Source organism: Microtus oregoni, unplaced genomic scaffold (genome assembly GCF_018167655.1).
Source record: "Microtus oregoni isolate MIOR12 unplaced genomic scaffold, Mior012 000000F_ref0000247, whole genome shotgun sequence".
Lineage (NCBI taxonomy): Eukaryota > Metazoa > Chordata > Mammalia > Rodentia > Cricetidae > Microtus > Microtus oregoni.
The window spans coordinates 20,744,637-20,760,574 of record NW_024543059.1 but is presented as its reverse complement, the minus strand read 5'-3'; the positions used below and the strand labels follow the sequence as shown (position 1 = coordinate 20,760,574).

At 46.7% G+C, this 15,938-nt stretch overlaps 1 protein-coding gene across 1 annotated transcript in view; it reads left to right on the top strand.

The window, feature by feature from the left end:
- Fam174b (family with sequence similarity 174 member B) overlaps window positions 1-15,938 on the top strand; it is a 42,609-nt gene that overhangs the window by 12,228 nt on the left and 14,443 nt on the right. The gene's annotated exons all lie outside the window — the stretch shown is intronic.

Below are 15,938 nucleotides of genomic sequence, written 5' to 3'. Positions count from 1 at the left end.
ATAATCATCAGTTTTGTGAGAGAGCACGCAGGCTGCGTGGTCCCAGCAGTATTCTGTGCTGTCCTGAAGTCCACTGGTTCTTGCTAAGTGAGACTGTCCCGTGGACTTTTGCTTCATCTGGAGACCCGGTAGACAAGAGCTCATATACTGGTCTGAAACTAGGCCGCATGGCTCCCAACACATGTGCTGTGCTCAGGGCAGCTTGCTGGGGAAGGGTGCATTGGTAACAGGCAATGGAGGCTTTTCTATCGAGACCCCAGCTAACCTGGGACTCAGGTACCTCTTCTGTAAGGGATCCTGCAGAGGCCATGACTGGACAGGGGCGATCCTGGGGTCCAGTTCTACCATTTCTTCAAGTTTAGTTGCTTTTCTAGTTACTTCTCATGTTCTGGGGAGCAGGTGCAGAAGAGAGGTCAAAAGTCAGATATGTCCTTAGAACCCTGGCTACAACCCAGGCGTCAAGGCTCACCTGCAGGGTGCACCCCTACTTATGCTCTGCGGCTGCTTGCTTGGTCTCCCCAACTCCCACATTCTGGTTCCATTTTCTTGGCTGAGTTTTTCTCCTGTCAGAGGTGACCACCCTTCGCTTCCAGCTACAGTAGGGCTTTAAGGGCCTAATGCTGATATAGCTGAGGAGGAGGAGTGTTGAGCTGCTGAATGTGACCCCTAAAGTCACCCGGTTGGGGGAACACAGCCAGCTGGAGTAGCCAATGCCAGCCCTGGGTGGGTTCCAGGAGGGGCAGCCAGGTCCATTTCAAATTTAGTGATCTACTTTGAATTTTTGGCATTTATTTACTTCTTTAAAACACAGATCTTGGCCGGGCAGTGGTGGCGCACGCCTTTAATCCCAGCACTCAGGAGGCAGAGGCAGGCGGATCTCTGTGAGTTCGAGACCAGCCTGGTCTACAAGAGCTAGTTCCAGGACAGGCTCCAAAGCCAAAAAAACAAAACAAAACAAAACAAAACAAAACAAAAAAAACCCCCAATCTTGGTCTGGGGAATGTGTGTAGTTCAGTTGGTAGAATGCTTGTGTAACATGCATGAATGCCTGGGTTCATAAAATCGGGAAGATGGTCCCTGCCTGTTATCTCAACACTCAGGACACAGATGCAGGAGGCAGAACTCAGGGTAATACTTGGCTATATAGCAAGTTTGAGGGCAGCCTGAGCCCCTTTCTCAAAACAACCAAATCCAAAACAGATAGTGTATTCATGTGGTTCAAACTTCACAAGAAGTAGGAATAGATAGTAAAAAATTTTTCACGTGTCCATAAGCTATTTTTTTTAACTAGGTACTGTCAATTTCTTATAAATATTTCCAGAAAGATTGTGAGTATAGAGACAAGTTAATGTAATAGTCACACACACACACACACGCACATACACACACACGCACACACACACACACACACACATGCATGCACATCGTCACTGAGATTTACTTGACTGTCTACACAGTTCACCCTTTAAAATATTCAACACTGTGTTGTTTAGGTTATTTTACAGAGTTATGCATCCATCACTAAGGTCAGTTTTAGAATATGTTCATCCCTCCAGGCTGAAACCCTGCATCCATTGAGGCTCGCTCTCCCTACGCCTTTCCCAGCTCCGGGCGACCGCTGATTGACTGTGGCGTCTCTCTTTGGACTGACACATGGCTGCAGTCACATCACAGGAGGTCTGTTCTACTCAGCATTGTCTTCTCAGGGTTCATTTTGCTCCTCTTCCGAGTAATAGCTTCCTAATTAGTTACTGTATCACCTTGTCTTTTTCAAGATCAGTCTAAAATTAAAATTAAAATTACGTTTAAAAATTATGGGTATATGTGGGTGTCTGTGTCGGGATATCTGCATGTGAGTGCAGAGGTCAGAGGCATTGGCTTAGCCCGACAGCTAGAGTTACAGGTGATTTTAAGCTGCCCTACGTGGGTGTTGGGAAACAAACTTGGGTTCTCTGCAGGAGCTGTACACTCTCCAGTTCTGTATGCCACCCTCATTTCTGCATTTGTGGTGGTCTGAATGACAATGCCCCCACAGGCTCATATATTTCCATGTCTGGTCCCTACTTGGTGGACCCATTTGGGAAGGGTTATGAAGTGTAGCCTTGTTGGAGGAAGTGTGTCATGGGGGTGGGTCTTGAGGGTTCAAAAGTCCATCCCATTCCCAATTGGCCCTCTTGCTGCCTCTTGCTTGTCTATCAGGATATAAACTCCCAGCTACTGCTTCAGAACCGTGGCTGCCTGTCTGCTACCATGCTCTCTGCCACAATGGTCACGAAACTGCAAGCCTCCAATAAACTTTTTCTTCTTTAGTGGTTGTGTCTTATCACAGTAATCGAAAAGTACCCAAGATGCTATATTCTCAGTTGATAAATATTTGAATTGTTTCTGCTTTGGGGCCATTCTGAGCAATGCTGTACTGAACATTTGCACGTGTTTGTGTGGACGTATGATTTAATTCCTCTTGGGTATGGAGCTAAGGGAAGACCTTCTTGGTCATTTGGTAGTGCCTGTGCTTAGCGTTTTAAAAAGCTGATGGCTATTTAGGATGATGACATCATACTATTCTGTGTCTCGCTAGAAGCATAAGGAGGACATAGGTTCTTCATATCCTTGCTAACCTTGGCTGCAGACTGTCTTTTTGATCCTAGAGAGTGGGAAGTGGTACCTCACTGTGGTTTGGTTTGCACTGTGCTGTTTGATAATGGTGCGACTTTCCCTGTATGACTTCATCGGCCATTTATATGTTTGCTTTAGAGAACTATTTTTTTTAAATATTTATTTATTTATTATGTATACAATATTCTGTCTGTGTATATGCTTGCAGGCCAGAAAAGGGCACCAGATCTCAATACAGATGGTTGTGAGCCACCATGTGGTTGCTGGGAATTGAACTCAGGACCTTTGGAGGAGCAGGCAATGCTCTTAACCACTGAGCCATCTCTCCAGCCCCGCTTTAGAGAACTATTAAATCTTCTTGCCGAGGGACTGGGGGAGCTGGTTCAGTGGCTAAGAGCTCTTGCTGCTGAAGTGTCAGCACCTGAATCTGAACCCCAAGCACCTGTGTAAAAAGTCAGGCGTGGTCACGTGACCATGCAACCCCAGTGCTGTGCACTGTGCATGAGGTTTGAGAGCAGAAGACAGAAGGATTCCCGGGCTTGCTGGCTGCAAACCGGGCTCCAAGTTCAGTGAGAGAGCTTGTCTTGAGGAAGTAAGGTAGGGAATGGTAGAGCAAGACACCGGAGTTCTCCTCTGACTCTGCACATGTGCATGGCTGCACACATTGGCACACACACACACACACGTCTATATCTCATATCCACACACCAACAGTCTTCCTGGTAGTTTATATCAAGTCACTTGGGGGGATCTCAGTTGAGGAAGTGCCTCTATTAGATTGGCCTGTGGACAAACCTATAGGGCATTTGTTTTTGATTAATGATTGATGTAGGCAGATCCACCCCAGTCTGGGTGGTGCTTTCCCTGGTGAGGTGGTCTTGGGTTGTATGAATAAGCAAGGTGAGTTAGCCATAGAGAGCAAGGCAATAAACAGTATTCCTCCATGGTTCTGGCCTCTGCCCCTGCTTGGGTACCTGTCCTGACTTCCCTCAGCAACTACGATCAGGCTATATAAGCCAAATAAATCCTTTCCTTCCTAATCAGTGTTTTATCACATTAGAAACCCAACTAAAACACACACAATAAAAAATATCACCATTTCATTATTGAGATGTAAGACTATGTCTGTGTTGCAAATGCAATTTTATCCCATTTCTGGCTCTTTTTACTTTTTGAATGGTGTTCTTTGAAGCACTACATTTTTTTTTATTTTGATGAAGTCCAATTTATCTATTTATTTTCTGCTTTAGCTTCTGATATCCTAATCCAAGGTCACAAAAGCGTATCCTATGCTTTCTTCTGTGAATTGTAATATAATGAATAATAGCTTTAGTTCTGAGATATGTCTTATGTATTTATGTACTTCTCCAGAAAATTCTATTAGGTAATTTTTGTATATGATGGCTTAATGTTTTATGAACAAGTGTTCTATGGGGGTAGCGGCTTCCAAATTTATATTTTGCATGTAGGTATCTTCTCTTTCTTCACACATATACTATGTGTCTCATCTTGGATTATATATATATCAATTGTGCATATATGAAAGATGTTTCTTGTCCATGTAGAGACAGCAGCTCCGTGTCAACAATGCAGAGATTTCATGCTTTGTGTGGCCAGTCTCTTACTAATGGGCACTTGTATGTCACATTATGTAGGCTGAAACATATGGTTAAGGTGGTCTCCCAGAAGGTAAATTCTCGGTGAGGTTTGTACCATTGTAAACGACAGGTGTTACTGAACTGTGTGTGTAACAGCCTGTGTACCCGGTAGCATCATGAGACCTGTTTCCCACGCCCCGCCCACTGTGTATCTTTAGTCATTGTGGATAATGGGATCTCTTTAGAGGCTGAGTCTGCCGGATGCACAGCCATTTGTTTGCTTTTTCTCTGCCTGTGACCTGCCTGCTTTTATGTCCTTTGACACATTTTTCAATTAGATGATTGGCCTCTTTTATTGATTTGTAGATACTCCTTCTGTCTGTTAAGGAGGTTAGTTTACATCTGCGCTGCAATTGGATATATTTTCCAAGCTTATCGTTTATCTTGACTTAAGTTATTATTATTTTTTTCCCTGTGCCCCCCACTGACTTAAATTATTTTTCTATGTTTGAATTCAGCACCCTTCTCTTTCTATGGCATTTGGATCTCTTCCATGTTTTCTGCTAACAATTTTATTTCCTACCCTTAAGTCTATCTATCTCGTTTATTATGATAGAGTAGGATATATTGGTGGCTGTAAGCAAAACACTGGATAAATGGCTTTTTCTGAGCCACAGTGCCACTTTTATTCTATTTTGGGTTGTAGTAGTGTCTGCCTCTGGGTGCTCTTGTCCACTACAGCATATCTTTGTGGGTCTGTAACTCAACGCTGTGATTGTGGCTTCGCTGTGTGGAGAAGCCAGTTCCCTCCATTACTTCTCTTTTGCAGAAGGCTCCTGGATCTGTGTCCACTTCTATGCTTGGCTTTGTTTTTGTTTGAGATGGGGGGCTCTCCCTGTGTAGCCCAAGCTAGCCTTCATCTTCCTGCCTTAGCCTCTGGATGCTGGGATTACAGGTGTGCACCGACACTGGAATTAGCATGTCTAGATTTCCCAACACAAACCTTGTTAGTATTTTATTGTATTTCATTAAATGTGTAAGTTAGGCTAATTTAGATGGCTCAGCATCTCCGTGAGACAGAAGCTAAGCACGCCTCCCTTCCATGCACAGATGTCTTCTGGTGACTTTTAGTTGTAGTAGGAACTGCCCGGCAACCAAAGGAATGTGGGGCTGTCCTTATAGTCACCTGGGAAGTATCACAGACTGCCTGCACTTCTCAGGGGTAGATATACCCAGACTCTGTGCATATCTGGGTATACCCAGCACTTCCTGTCCTTTGCTGGTGTGGGACAAGTTCAACATTTGAGTCCCACTTACTAGATTAGGCTCATCAGCATCTCCTGGTTTTTGTTTCCTTAACTTCATATTATGAACCCGCCTGCGTTTCTAGCATCAGGCTATGATGACACCATGTGTGTTGTTGTGCTAGGCCCATTGTGGTGGCTGCTCTTACTGTCACCCCAAGGGAGAGGATGGTAGAGGACCAGGCATACTTACAAGTTGTAAGTGGATTGTGTCCCACAGTAGGGCTGTCGACAGAAGTCAGAACAAGGTTTAGGTGTCCTTAATGATCTCAGGTAAAAATGGGGGGAAACTGAAGGTCCTATGGAGTAGGTTGGCTGGGTGATCCACAGTCAGAATCCCAGAACCTGGAAAGAAACAGCTATGAAGGCATTTGCTTTTAGGATGAGTAGCTTACTCACAGGCACAAAGACAAGGGCTAGGATCCAAACTTCTGTCTCTGGACTCCTTGGTCTATGTCTCTGACAGGCATGCTCCAAACTGAGCCCACTCACTGGGGCTCAGTGTTTCTCTGCCCTGCCTTGTTGTTGAGTGCAGGTCTGGAAGGGTTCTTTCCAAGTTGCTCTGCTAGCCCTGGAGCTTGCTCCCCAGCTTCCTTGTTTGTCTAAGTGAAGCTTGCAGGCTCATTGGAAACTTGATTCTGGCCAGCTGCTGGAGAGCCCTCTGAGTAAACAAACCTGGGGATGACATTCCAGAGGGGAAGAATTTAAAAAATGTATTTATTTTGTAATACCTCCCTCTTGTCTTTTCATTAATCTTCTCTTTATTCTGGAGGATTTTATACCTGTATACAGTGGGATCACACATACTCATATATTCCCCTTTTCTCCTCTCCAGCTCTCAGATCTTCAACATGTCCCCCTCACAGCTTCAGGTCTTTTTGGGGTGTGTATTTATAACCTGTTAAGTCCAGCTAGTGCTGCCCCATATGTACATTGGTGTGGAACCCTTTACTGGAACACGGGGATCCTATCAGCGCCCCTATTTTTAAAAAGAACGATCCTCTCCCAGCAACTGTCTACTGCCAGTAGCATCCCAGTAAGGGGCGGGGCCTGGAAATCATCTACCACATCTCTGCTGGACTTTTGGTTACTTGATCGTGTGCAGGCAGCCACAGCTGCTGAGTTCCCAAGTGTGATGGTTATCTCTGTCATCTCTCTAGGACACAGGATCTCACAGCACTCCCCCACATCTTCCAGCTCTTCCATTCTTTTTGCTTCTCCTTCCACGGTATCCTCTGAGCCTCAGTTCGGGTGGGGTAGGGGTGCTACAGATGCCCCATTTAGGACTGATCACTCAATCTCTTCTTCTTAGTACTGTGACCAGTTATGTATTTATCTATTGACTGCTGCTCACTGCAAAAAGAAACCTCTCTGACCAAGACAGAGAACCGCCCAGGTTTGTGGATTTAAACATATGTAGGTAGGAGATTCTTTGAAAGCATGACCATTTAGCAAAATAACAGAAGCAGGCTCTCCTTTAGGCTCTGTGATTTCTCTAGCTATGGGCTTCTGGTCAGGTTTGTAGTACCAAGCATGTGTTCTCTCTGTGGAGCAGGCCTCATAACCGATCAGAAAGTGGTTGGTTACCCCCACAACAGTCATGCCACTGTCACACAGTTGGGCACATCTTGTCTTGCAGGCTGCTGCTGTAGCAAACAGGGTCCAACCCTGAGTAAGACAATTGACGTGTTTTCTCTTCCAAAAGCTTCTATAGCCCCTTCCTGCACTGTGACAGCTTGCCAGCAGGGAGGAAGTTGACTGTTGGTTCAAGATCAATTTCTCTGTGTCCTGTAGTCCAAGTGAGTGGTGTCTTTAGCAAGAGTCTTCCCATGTAGTTTGGTGGGTAATCCAAGACAATGATAATACTCTGTATTGTTTGGGTGTCTCTGGGACCTCCTTTGACTCAGTTCAGAAGGAGAGCTGCAAATGGCTAGAAAACACTTTAAGAAGTATTCTACATCCTCAGCCATCGAAAGTGTCTCAGTTAGGGTAGCTGTGAAGAGACACCATGACAACAACTCTGATAAAGGAGAACATTTAACTAGGGCTGGTTTGCAGTTCAGAGGTTTAGTCCATTATCAAATGTGGCGAGAAACATGGCAGGGTGCAGGCAGATGCTGTACTGGAGAAGGAGCTGAGAGTTCTACATCTTGATCCTCAAGCAGCAGAAGGGGACTGTGTATCACACTGGGCATAGTTTGAGTCCTCAAAATCTGTCCCCACACTGACGCTTCCTCCAACAAGGTCGCTCCTAATAGTGCCACTCCTATGGGCCAAACATTCAAGCACATGGGGCCGTTCAAACTACCACAGAAAGGCAAATTAAAACTATTTTAAGATACCATATATCTCAGGGTTACTACCGATGTGACAAGACACCATGACCAAAAACAGGTTGGGGTGGGGATGGAGGTGGGGGAAGGATTTAGTTTGCTTATACTTCTCCATCACTTTGCATCATCAAAGGCAGTCAGGGCAGGAACCTGGAGGCAGGAACTGAAGCAAAATCCATGAAGGAGCACCGTTTACGGACTTGCCCATCATGACTTGTTCAGCCTGCTGTCTTATATAGCCCTGGACCGGCAACCCAGGGGTGGCACCCCCTATAATGGTCTAGCCCCTCCCCTGTCAGACACTAGCTAAGAAAATGCTACAGGCTGGCTTGCCTGCAGCCTGATCTTATAGATCTATTTTGTCAGCTGAGGCTTCCTCCTCTCGGGTGACTCGAGCTTGTGTCAAGTTGACAGAAAAACTTATCTGGCACACACAGTCAGAATGGGCATCATCAGGGATGTGAGTGTGGCTGTAGCAGAAGGGGGAGCTTTTACAGAGTGTCGATGAGGAGAAAATCCCATGCAGCCATTCCAGAAATCAGTCTGGAAGTTTCTCAGAAAACTAGAAACTCAGCTGCCATGTGAACCAGCAATACCACTTTCTGGGTATGTGCCCAGTGGACTTGATGTCCTACCACAGAGACACTTACACATAGATGTTTATTGTGTACTATTCACAATAGCTGTGAAATAGAATTGACCTTGATGTCCATCAACAGATGAATAGATAGGAAAAATGTGGAGTTTATGCACAATAGAATGATATCACTCAGCTCTAACAAAAAAGGAAATCATGCAAATTTCAGATAAATGGGTAGAAAAAATCATGCTAAATGCTGTGATTTAGGCCAAGGAAGACAAACCCCTCATCTTCTCTCTCATATGCATAGCCTACCTTCAAATGTTGTGGTTTGTTTAATTTGAAGCAAAAGTGGAAGCCAGGAAATGGGAAGGGCGCTCTTTGGGTTTGGGCACATTAGAGGAAGGAGATGATAGATTGTAGGTAAAACAGAAGCAGAGAGGAGGCATACGGGAGGGGTGGGGGACAGAAATGCTTAGGTAAGGGGGCACAGGGTATGGGAGGAGCCAGGGGCAGAGGGGAGGGTGATCCAAAGGGAAAGCACATGAAAACCCACATGGCATCCTACTATCTCCCAGTGCAATTGAAAGAAAAAAATAACTGGAAGGATAGTAGACTAATACATGGGAAAGAAGGAGAGGGAATATCAGGGGTTAAAGGATTAATCATGAATGGGAGGGGCCATGGGGGAGAAGAAAAGGTAGTGTAGGTTAATCAAAATGTATAAAAAAACCCATGGGAATCCATTAGTTAGTAAGTGAATTTCAAAATACAACTTAAAGAAAAAAATTATGATGCAAGGATGGACAATGTTGCTTCCACCATACATGGGTTCTTAAATGAAAATCTCAGCTCAAGGCAGAATGGGACAGTTTCGAATGACTTCTGTGCCTGGTTGGAAACTGTTGTTAAAGGGCTGTAGAGATGGTTCAGCGTGTTAAGTGCTCTCTGTGCAAACACAAGGAGCTGAAGGTGTTCAGATCATCAGCATCCGAATAAAACATCTGGTATGGTGGGCTCTGCCTGTAATCTCAATCCTGGGTTGAGGGAGGGGTGGATGGAAGCAGGTAGATTCCCAGCGCTCACTAACCAGCCAGTCTAGTGAGTGGGTGAACTCTGAACTTACTGAGAGATCCTGTCTAAAAGAATAAAGTGGGGAGTGATTGAGGAAGACACACGATATTGACCTCTCGCCTCCATGGATGCACACACACACACACACCCATGCACACACATGCACGCACGCACACACGTGCATGCACATGCATGCACACATGCATGCACATACCCCTCACACACCAGATACACACACATACATCCCAGATACACACACATGCACACACGCATGCACTCACACACCCCTCACACACTAGATACACACACATACACCCCAGATACACACACACACGCCCCTCACACACCATACACATACACCAACACACACATAAAAAGCGAGTTTCAGTTTGCATGGAAGAGCAGCATTTAATCTCTGACATCATAGTCTCTTTGTTCTTTGCTTTTCTCTCAAGCCACTGAGCTTGCCAACAGCCCTGTGAAGAGCTGTTGCACGCCTTCCTTCTGGAGAACCTGCACTCGGGCATGCCCGAACAGAAAGTGTCAAGCCGTTGTCACCCGGTGACTCTTAAGGGTTTAAAAGGGTTGTAGCAAATGGGAGAATTACTCTGGTCATGGTAGAGTATTAAAATATCAAAAATGTCTAAGGTGGTATTTATTATAATGCTGGTGTCAGGTCATGCCATGTCTTCCTTTTGAGCGCCCTTTGCCATTAGGACTCCAGGTCACGTGGGACTGAAAACCTGCACGTTTGAGAGAGCAGTGCTATAGTGTTCATGGAGAACTGGTTTCGAAGCAGGCTTAGAACTTCGTCTCTCTTCCTCTCTTTCTCCTCAGCCTCTGTCCTGTCAGCTTATACCATCAAGGGCTAGTGAGCAGGGCACCTAGTGGTCAGCTTTGATTGGTCCTATCTTTCTCCTTTCTTCCCTGCTATTGGTTGGCTAGAGGGTTGCTGTGTATTGACTGCCTCACACTTAATCCTGTGTGTCCACTTTTGGATCTGGAGGTGTGGCCAAACGTGGAGGATGGAGAAGCCTAAAGGAGATCAGTGGTGGATGCTGGCCTGCCTCAAAGCAGTGCATGCCCCAGGGGAGCCTTGCTTCACCAAGAGTTTGTTGGAGGTTTATATGGATCCCCGTGCTGTAGGGATGTGTGAGTTGTGTTCAGTGGTAACTTCCAGAGAGTAAAGGGGGGATTGTGGGTATTGAAGTCAAGGGGAGGTGAAGTGTATGTGTGCTTGTGCATGTGTGAATGTATGCCCACACATACGTGTGTGTGTGTGTGTGTGTGTGTGTGTGTGCACGTGCGCGCGTGTCTTTGGGGCGAGTGAAGGCACTAGTGTATGTGGAGTGGAGGTTCCAGGTAACTTGCTGGGTATAGCAGCATCAAGGTAGCCTTTGGCCCTCTCTGTCAGGTAGGTGGTCACTGTCCTGCAAGACCTTCCTGAACTGACCTGAGTGTGTGCTCTTGAGACCCTCACTCTTATATCTTATATTTTGGTCATGAGCCTAGCCTTTAACAGCCGAGCCATCTCTCTAGTCCTTCATTCCTCTTCCTTTTCTTTTGGGTGGTGTGTTTCAAACCCTGAGTGCCATGTGGGGGGAAGGCAGCCGTGCACTTCTGAGCTCCTTGGTCACAGGAACTTCAGATTGAACCATACTTCTGATTAACTGTGTGGCAGTGGGCAGAATGACCTCTCTGAACCTCAGTTTCCTCACCTGGAAGACTGAATTATCAATGATATTGCTTTATAGATTATTTAGATGTTGTGCCTGTGGGAGTTTGGGACATGGTTTGATTAGTAAAACGCTTGTCACAAAAGCATAAGACCTGAGTTTGGGTCCCCAGTGGTCACGTAGAAAGCTAGCTGGAGAGCTGGAGCGATGACTCAGGAGTTGAGAGCACCGGATGCTCTTCCAGAGGACTCCAGTACAACAACAACAATAACAAAAAGCTAGTTGAGCAATGGGTGCCTGCAACCCAGTGTTTTGAGGGTAGAGACAATTGGATCCTAGTCTAACCAATCAGTGAGCTCCAGGATGTGTGAGGAGACCCTGTCTCAAAACATAAGGTGGAGGGAGCTCGAGGCGGATACGAACAGTGCACATACCATCTACTTACCCACACACCCACGTCCATGTGCACACACGCACACACAAATGCAAGACGAGTCGCACGTGTGAACACACTTGTGAGTTGCTTAGCGTCATGGACACAAGCATAGCTTCTAGGACTACTGTTTCCAAGTTTCTCATGTTCTCTCTTGCTGATGCAGGATGCCCTGGTTCCATACTCTCAGCACAGTTAGACTCCAGGACCTGGAAGTCTGAAAAGCACTGACCCATTCTATTTCTGAATTACCTGCTTCTGCCCTGTGCACAGCTGGGAAAGAAAAGGTCCTCTTTGGAAGAAGTGTGCGCATGCAAGCAGGGCAGCCCCCACACTACCCAGTGTCCCTGCTGTCCGTGGATGTCCTTTTTAGTGCATGATGTGGTGTGAGCTCTGCCCGGAATGGAGCCGCGTGTATCGACTTCGCATGGGTCTCGGCTTTGTCCGATTAACACGCCTGACAATGAGACAGCAAGACTTGTGCTTCCCTAGCAAAGGGTATTTTGTTTCAGAGGGTTGTTTGAAATGCAGTTTCTCTGGCTCATAATGTCAGAACTGGTGTTTGAAGTACGCATGAGGACCCTTACCGATGTTCTTATGTTTTAGTGAGGGCTCTCTGCAGAAGCAGCAGAGTGCATGTGCTCCTCTCTCTCTCTCTCTCTCTCTCTCTCTCTCTCTCTCTCTCTTTCTCTCTCTCTCTCCCTCTCTCCCTCTCTCTCTGTCTCTGTGTGTGTCTGAGAGAGGAAGGGAGAGAGAGGTGGGCCATATACTTATAGGAAATTGCTTATGAAGATCTTATAGTATAGGTTCTAGTCTTTTTTTGTAACTATTTATTTGTTGTGAATTTCATTACCTATATCTTGATCCTATTTATCTCCCTGTCCCTTTGTATCTGTTCTCTACCCTTGTAGAAAAAGAAAATGCGAAAGCTGTAATGTGACTCAGTGAGTCACACAGCAAGGAGCAAGGGCCAGGGCCCATTTCCTGTTTTAACGCCCTCAGGGCCGGCTCACCAACACTTATACCACCAGGGCCAGCTGTACTGTGGTCCCCAGGTGAGGGACAGGGACTGCTCTCCTGAGTGTTGGAGCTGGTGAGGGACAGGGACTGCTCTCCTAAGTGTTGCAGCTGGTGAGGGACAGGGACTGCTCTCCTAAGTGTTGCAGCTGGTGAGGGACAGGGGCAGTTCTCCCAACTGCCTCAGGCAGAGTGGGAGAAAGGCATCTCTTCCTTGCCCATGCCACCATATGGCAGATGAGGGGTGGGGCCAGATCTGCTGGTAACGGGGATGGGCAGCTCTGGAAGGGCATCTTTCCCTGGTCTTTGACACCACATGGCAGACAAAGGGGGCAGTGCTAGCTCTCTCTCTCTCTCTCTCTCTCTCTCATGCCCTCAGGCAAGGTGCAAGGCCTGTACTCCCAAGTGCTGCAGCCAGTAAGGGGTAGGTGATGAGGGGCAAGGAGAAGGCATCTCTCCCTTGTCCATGCCACCACATGGCAGATGAGAAGCACCAGATCTCCCGTGCTCATGTTTTCAGGGCTGGCACACCACACCCGTGTTGACAGGATCAACTCTACTTTGCTGCCTAGGTGAGGTGCAGGGCCTGCTCTTTTGCGTGCTGCAGCTGTTGAGGGACTGGGTTAGCAATCCCTAATGTTGCAGCCAGTGAGAGCCCTGCCTCTTGGCCTTCCATGGTATGAGGAGTCACAGACATCAACACAGACCCAAGGTGCAGCAGGGCCACAGACCTAGACATGGGCCTTAGCAGCAGCCGAGGCCCGGACATCACCATGGCCCTTGGTGACAAGCAGACCACCCACCTCAGCCTGCTCCTCACTGCCTTCACCTCTTCAGATCTCTTTCTACACAGGACATGAACCATTCTCTCTCTCCCATCCCATCCCATCCCATCCCATCCCATCCCATCCCATCCCATCCATTTGTCTATGATAATAGTGCTTGACCAGCTGGTTTCCCTGGGCAGGCAGGCATGTGGGTTCCTGCTCAGTCTAAATGGTGCTGGGTAGGGTTGTGTTTTTTCCTCACCACCTGGGTAGGCCACCCTGGTATTTTTTAAATTAATTTTTATTTCTGGTGCATTGGTGTTTTGCCTACAGTTATGTCTGTGTGACGGTGTTGATTTCCTTGGAATTGGAATTACAGACAGTTGTGAGCTGCCATGTGGGTGCTGGGAATTGAACCTGGGTCCTCTGGAGGAGTAGTCAGTGCTCTTAACCACTGAACCATTTCTCCAACCCCTCGGTTCTGGTCTGAATGCAGACATACTTAAGGCTGAGAAACAGCCATTGTTTCAGTGAGTCCAAAGACAGTGTATCTGGCTAGCTGGTACACATCCATGAGATGGAGGCAGGAGGATATGAGTCTTGAGACAAGTTTGGGATACATAATAGGACTGTCTCAGAAACCAATATAACAGAACAAACGAAGAGATAACCCCCCACTCCACAAACCTACTGTCTAATGGGCAGGAAGACTTCCCTTTAAAAGAGACTGCCTTTTGTTTCACTTAGGCCTTTGCCTGGGTAGGTGAAGCCTACCCACATTGTGGAGGAGAGTTGGCTTTATTTATTTAAAAATTTCTTTCAATGATTTATTTTTATTTCATGTGCAATGGTGTTTTGCCTGAAAATATGTCTGTATAAGGGTGTCAGATCCCCTAGAACTGTGGCTATAGGCAGTTGTGAACTGCCATACAGGTGCTGGGAATTGAGCCCAGGTCATCTGGAAGAGCAGTCAGTACTCTTAACCACCGAGCCATCTCTCCAGCCCTGACTTTGTTTATCTACTTTAGATGTTACATCCATTCAGAAATACCTGGGATAATGTTTGTCTAGGTGTTTGAGTGTTCATAGCCCTATCGTTTTACACACAATGTTCCCTATTACATCCTTGGTATCATCTTGGGGTTCATGATCCTTTTCTGAGCTTGTGTAGTTGAGAAGACTGGTATTAAAGCATCACAGACCATGGAGGTCTCGAGGTTGGTATTGTTTTCCTGAATCTTCCATGGGGAAATATGTAAGGCCTTGCTGGGCAGTGGTGGGGCATGCCTTTAACCTCAGCCCTTAGGAGGCAGAGGTAGGCAGATCTCTGATTCCGAGGCCAGCCTGGTCTACAGAGTGAGTTCCAGGGACAGTCAAGGCTACACAGGGCTCCTCTTCCAGAGTCAGTAATGATGGGTATATTGCACATGCACACTGGAGTCTGTAGGTCAGAGTGTGCACTTTGCAGAGTTCCTGATCCAGAACCGCAACTCAGCCTGAAGCCATCTGGGTGTGGCCATTTTGAGGATGTACTAGTGACTTCCTCAAGCCCTCAGGTTCGAGGAAATTTCCTAAACATTTTAGACACTTCTTCTGCCCAGCCTATAAACCTTGGGCACTCAGGATCTCGTTTATGACAAGGTGGCTAGGCATGTCCCTTTGGTTTAATGTTTTGATGTCAGGCTTGGCATTTGTACCATTTTTCAACCTGATTTTGGAGTCCAGGTAGACACATCTGTGCCCAGGAACATTATCTGTGAGGACAGCGGTAGGAAGAGTTATTCTGCAGTGAGACTTCAGATTGCCCCATTTTGTTGCTAGGTTCTTATTTGCCAAGGTCTTCCCTCTGTGTTGTGTGACTGCTTGGGAGGACACACGCCTGTTTGCCCAGATAGGGCTCCAGTAACAGACAGAAGTTCTTTCATGTAAGCCTACCTTGGTGACCAGTGGATTTCCTAGAGTTACTTATAGGGCTGGAGAGATGGCTCAGCTGTTAAGAGCACTGCCTGCTTTTCCGAAGGTCCCGAGTTCAACTCCCAGCAACCACATGATGATTCAACCTTCTATAATCAGGGAAGAGACCTGGTCAGTCATCCTCATCAACTTAGAACATGAAACCCAACATGGCCAAGTTCAACAGAAACACCTTGCATGCTTCAGCATTGCCAGGGCATATGTTTCATTTTTCATTTCACTTATAGGGACGCGGGTGACTTAGAGGGAAGAGCCAGTTCCACTGTGCACTGAAGCCCTCTGCAGCTTGTGGGCATCAACACCATGGAAGTGTCCCCTACCTCCAGCACGTGTTCCTGCTCCTGTAAGGTGGGGAAGGAGCCTCACGAGGCTTTTAGCTCTCTTGTAGCTTGTGAGTTGCCCAAGCCTTCCTCCTCCCCTCCTTAAGAAATGCTTCAATCTCAAGAAAACAGACTTGTTACCTGAAGGGCTGGATGAGCAGGCGCCATAGATCACACAGGCTGATTTATGCTAGAGATATGGTGCTAAAGTTCGCTATGCAAATGACGTGGCAGTTTGGTGAGTCC